Raw genomic sequence first — 6129 nt, 5'->3', positions numbered from 1 at the left:
TCTCTATAAATTGCTTCTCTATAAATTGCTTCACTTTAGGATCATTCACTTTAGCAAGAGCAGCATGCTTTATACCCTGAATCAAAAAAACATGAGCACAAGCCAAGAACAACATAAAATCAGCATAAGTATTCTAGCGGAAATCAGTATACCAGCATCTAAGCTTTTGAGTTTTAGATACTTCTGGATCGATCAGGACCAAACTTTTGTTGATAGCTGACAAAGAAACACCTAAAACAAAAAGTATATAACCATTAAGATATGCAACTCTAAAGCAACAATGCTAAGCCTCATCACACCAGTTCATCAATGGCAAAATGATTAATGCGGAGCACACAAAGGTTTAAGATCATAACACACCATACAAGATGCTCTTCTCTGTCCATTTGGTACGCGTTTTATGAATAGGATGTCGACCACTGATAAGCTCAAGAAGTACCACACCAAAACTGAAGACATCTGATTCAAGTGAGAATAATATTAGGTTCAGTTTCTACTATTCTATGATGAAAATAATATATCATTTTGAGAAAGAAAAAAACTGTTAGAAATTGTCATGTGCCTTTAAGTGTATGTTTTCATAATTAGCCATTTGCATTGTTGGTGCTGTGAAGAGATAAGAGTACCTCTTTTTTCCCAATTTGTGTGAAGAAATAGCTTAGCAATGATAGTTTTGCTTCTCTGACCTGACAATAAACCACGGCGTTTGGAATAGTGATCTTGAGTGTGTCAGACACCAAACCTATATAGGATGACACATTTGATCCAATCCTTCTAAAATGCCTATCACCATATCGATCCTCGATTGGGTTAGGGACAGGACGATTAGATGGATTAGTAGGTTGAGCTGGATTAGAAGGTATCCCTAGATTACCAGCTTTCTCCATTTCTTGAGGAAGTTTCCGAAAGAAATCCACAGTAAGATATGAAGACTCCATATCCACAAGCCGAATAGTTGTCTTCTTACTCGCTTCACGGAATCTCTCTAGAGCCTCATTTGTAGCTGCAGATAATTCGGTTTGAAGAGTAGGGAAACGTCTCAGCTCCTGTTCATAGAAAAAATTGTGATTTATTATTAACTATTCTAGTACATTTTAAGCAGGGTTGCTACAAAATGAATCTACAAACTTTACCTCAGTTTCACCTATTGATTTTCTCACAAGTTCTTTTAAGACAAAGTGAACCTACAAGTTGATTTCACAACAATTATTCCAAATTGCTTAAATATGCAGTAGGTATATCAAATATATTACATAACAGTATGAAGTAGTTTTTCTAAAAAAAACCCATAGTGAAAACAAAACAAAGAATAACTCCGTCTGTGGTCCTCTTAAAAAACTGCTCGACAATCACCGACATTAACAACAAGCAAATGCTTTCCAAGTATCAGGGCAGTCAGTGTTGTTGTCCCAGAAGAACTACTAATACTCTGTTCATCAACCATCGCAAGGTCGACACCTAGAAAAACTTTCTGATGAGAATCTTCCAACCTCTTAATTAGAAGTGCATCAGTGTCATATGACTGCAGCATTGTAACGTCTTCAAAAAAATATTTTCATAGCATTTTTCTTAACAAACACAGCTGCATCAGGACTTCCATGCCCATCCAAAACTGCAAAAATTCAACAAGCATAAAAAACAAACAATGAGGAATCTTTTTAAGGGGATAGTGATAGTTCAATTGCTCCTGTATATGCTTGTTTCCAAATTAAGCTCAACAATACTCTCACTCACCCTAACTCAAACAACTTAAAAGGAGTGTATACTTGAGTAAGTAAAGATTGTAACTTCTCCATCCATACCTGCATCAAATCCAGTTTCAAAAACCCTAATCAATTTTGAAACAAAACCATAACAATTTCAAAACCTTCAAATACTTCAAATCTTAGTATAACAACAATCATAGTCAAAGAAATAACATGTATCAAATGAAAAAAAAATAGATTTAGGGTTTCAGAAAAACCCAACATTAAAAAACCAAAACAAAATCAAGATACATAAATATGTTCAGAAAAACAAACCACACGAAAACGCACAGATCCACCGCCGTAAAAAATCGCAACCTCACCACCACCAAACCACACGAAAACACTCAGATCCACCACCACCGAAAATTGCAACCTCACCACCTACAAATGAAATTGTGAGAAAAAGATTAGATAAAAGGAAAGAGGAGAATCAAAACCCAAATCAGAAGGAAAAAGGAAGAAGAGAGAGGTAGAAGAAAAAGAAATCGTACCAGAAGAAGGAGATAGAAGAAGGTGTGAAAATCTGAGTTTTGGGAGAGAGAGAGAGAAAATGAAAGAGAGTGGAAAGACAAGGAAGGGAAGGGAAGAGGGAAAAGATGGGAAAAAGAATTTGAATGCTTATCAGCCAATCTATCCACGTGTCAGCCATATAGGCAGCAGGGGCAGTTTAGTATTTTAAAGAACATCTTATTTTCTTATATTGTAGATAACCGCTCTAACTAAATTAAATCCTAATTAAAATAAATATTAAGCAGTCAAAATAAATATTCATCTTTTATCTCGCGTATTATTTTAATCTTAAAATATTAAATTTATAATTATTATTCTTGTTTTTAAAATAAAAATTAAATAAAAATAATTAAGTTTTTATGATTATTCTTAAAATGATTAAATTTTTAATTTAATTATTGATTTTTATTTCTATAAAAAATATATATTTTAAAAAAATTATATTTTAAGCTAGTGAGTGGCAGGCGGCATAATTGTTACCCAACTATATAGACAAATATATAAATTTTAATCAATCTTTTAATCCTAACAAATTTATACATTCTATTCTTTTTTAAGACAATTTTCTTCTATCACCAACAACTTTATGCCATAGTCCTTTATAGATAGCGAAATAAATATTAAGTGGCATCCTCTAATATCAATTACTTTAAATTTAATATTAATAGATCATATCATAATAGGTCTTGCTCGTGGAGGTCTTATTAGAGAGATCATAAAGGTGTTTGTTTATATGAGAGGTTTGTTTTTTAATCTCGGTCGAGTTATTTTTATTTTAGCTGAATCTTGGGCTGCTTCATGAATATAGTGTGCCTTATAAGATAATTTTTTATAAACTTCCAAGAGTCGAAAATCTCAAAATATCCTTTAGAGATTTATTTTCAAAAACATTCAAAAAAATTGAAATTTTGATTAATTTGGATGTGCATAACTGAAAAAATTCTAAAAAATTGTCAGAGGTTTTTTTTGGATATGTATATCCGAAAAAATCTCAAAAACTTAAAAATTTTGAGATATTGATTTATTCAGATATCATAAAATTAATATAATATATATTTTATATAATATATAAGTTATGAATAATAATAATAATGTTGATGATTATATTGTTTATATTTCTATTCTAATTCCAATTATAAATTAAAAAATAAAACTCATACAAAATTCATTATTTTTTGATAAACTTTATATTAATAATTACTAAAATTATAACTAATACACAACAATTATGATTACATAAAAAATAAATATATTAATAACTATTCAACAAAAATTTAAAATAAAAGAGATCAAGTAAGAATAAAATTATTTACTACTTTATTTTTATTTTAATATAAAATTTGAATTATATAATTTTTCAAAATAATAAATAAAAATTACAAATATAAGATTAATTTAATAGCTAATTATGATAAAAAATTATTTAAATATAAAATAATTTTTAACTTTAAAATTGTTTTGGAAATTTTGTTTATAAAATGATTTTTTTAACTATAAAATTATTTTTGAAAATTAGTTTATAAAATAATTTTTTAATGTATCATAAAAAATAATAAATAAATAGTAAATAAATATCTTTATTATTGTTATTATATATATATATATATATATATATATATATATATATATATATATATATATATATATATATAAATAAGGTGTTGACTTAAATATTTATCAGGTTAATATTATAATTATATTATGATATATATTTAATAATATATTTTAATTAATACAATTAATTATACTATTAATCGTATTGATTTACCTTAATTTTAATTTTTTAATAAATATTGAATTTTTCCGGATATGTATATCTGAAAAATTTCAAGACCAAAAATTGGAATATTTTAGATATACATCTCTAAAGACACTCATTTCCAAAAAAAAAGTATCTTCGGAAGTGCATCTCGGAAATCACATTTTTTCTAAAAAAAAATTGTCTTCAGATATGCACTTCCGAAATAACCTTTTTTTCCAAAAAAAAAAAAATGCACTCGGAGATGCAATTCCGAAATATAAGGGCATTTATAGAATTTCGTCGCGGATTCCTTAGAAGATAGGGAGGTATATAGAGAAATCGTCAGGACTAACCCAAGAGCCAAGCCACCTAGACTAGGGCTTTAGGCCTCAAACGTTTAGGCTCAAAAAAGTCCTCATTTTTTTTATTTTGTTATAATAATATATAATGACACATTAGAAATCTAAATTATCATAGTTCAGTTGTTAAAATTTAAGCATTTTATTCTTTTGGTCTTGAGTTAAACTCTTAGCAACCACGAAATTATTATTTTAAAATACATTTTAAAGGCCTCATTTTAAAATTTTCTTTAGGCCTCCAAACGGGTTGGGCCAGTCCTGTAGATCTTCTCTATGGTCAATAAAATGTATGCAAAAGAAACGCCTGATCTTTAGACATGAAAAAAACGTACTCGGATATCTACCCGAATCTGCCTGAAATTAAGGGGAAAATATGTTTTGATTGAATTTGAATTTTGATTTGAATTTTTTTCCGATTATAAAATATGGAATGAATAATGGGGACGCTAATATCACCTGAACCTACCCAATTTATTTTATTAGCTATACTATTATTTATTTTTGATAATTTAAAATATTAAATATATGATCAATGTTTTAATATTTTAATTTGTATTTGTTATTTAAAATATTTGAAATGTATGTATGAAATTTTTTTATTTTTTTATTTATAATAAAATTTGTTTTGGAAAAAATAAGTATTTTTATTAAAAAAAATTGATTTAACTAAATAGATGTTGCCGGGACCGGGGATATTCTGATTTTTCACTTCCAACACCTAAACTCTACCCAAAACATTACATACATATCATATAGACATATGTACCCTATTATTGCATCAAATTAATATAATTAATTCATTATATTTTCATGTTTTCACAAAATCTTTAAAACCTTCAAAACTCAGCAATGGTGGAATTTCATCAACTCAAAACAAATTTTAATACACATTATAGTACACAAATTTTATCATCAATTCATCATTAAATTACAAAATTTAATTAAACACCCACCAATCTTATTGGAGATTAAAGACTTTTCATTCCATCCTTCATCCTTATACCTATTAAAAAGTAGTTCTCCTCCTTTAATTCTTCTAAATTTTTCTAGAAGCAATTTATAAAAGGTGAATTCTTATCTACCCATCATAAAAAGTTAGGTAGAGTTATCTTTAATGTAAAATGCTTTGGAAATAACAAAAAAATATACTATTTAATAAATAATTAAATAAGATAAAATTAAATGTTGTAATGTGATTGGTGGAATATAGATTACTCAACTTTTTAGGATGGGTAGAGAAGTTGTCACCTAAAAGGTGAATTCTAATTTTGATATTCTTCTTCCTTCTAAATCTCTAAATCTCTCTGTTTTTTTTTTATTATAATATAACAAGTGTGAGCGTGAGGAAAATAGTCTCACATTAGATATGAATGTGAAGACTTGAGCATTTATAAATAAAAGAACTCACTCACCTATCATCTTAAGATTTTAGATAAATAAGTGGTGTCTTGTATTGCTCATAGAAAAATTCTATATTGTGAGAATGCCCATCGTTCAACCCTCCTCCAATTGTTACACTGACATTCTCCTATTAGTCTCTTGTCTCTACTTTCTCCCACTCTTGTTTCTACATCTGAAAAAACTCCCTAAACCTAGATTTCCTCTTAATTCATAATATGAAGATATTCTAATTAAGATTATAATTCTTTCCTCTATTTACAATTATTCTTACTTCTTCCTCTTTCTAATCCTCTTAATTCTCAAACATGACCCACTCCTCATATTTCTTATTTTAATTAAATAAATTTATTAAAATTATTATTGGTTTAAT

General features: G+C 27.8%; 1 long non-coding RNA gene across 2 annotated transcripts; it reads right to left on the bottom strand.

The window, feature by feature from the left end:
* Positions 1–216: 216 nt before the first annotated feature.
* LOC131628726 (uncharacterized) lies at positions 217–1799 on the bottom strand. 2 transcript variants are annotated; one of them, XR_009291877.1, is made up of 5 exons: positions 1735–1799; positions 1134–1612; positions 875–1046; positions 627–783; positions 217–459 (listed from the first exon to the last, which is right to left on the bottom strand). It is a non-coding gene; the product is annotated as an uncharacterized LOC131628726 (long non-coding RNA). The 2 variants fall into 2 exon arrangements; XR_009291876.1 differs by having other exon boundaries at positions 627–1046.
* Between the last annotated feature and the right edge of the window lie 4330 nt (positions 1800–6129).

This window comes from Vicia villosa, unplaced genomic scaffold (genome assembly GCF_029867415.1).
Source record: "Vicia villosa cultivar HV-30 ecotype Madison, WI unplaced genomic scaffold, Vvil1.0 ctg.000474F_1_1, whole genome shotgun sequence".
In the NCBI taxonomy this organism is placed as follows: domain Eukaryota; kingdom Viridiplantae; phylum Streptophyta; class Magnoliopsida; order Fabales; family Fabaceae; genus Vicia; species Vicia villosa.
The sequence above is the reverse complement of the archived record's forward strand: the minus strand, read 5'-3'. Positions and strand labels throughout refer to the sequence as shown.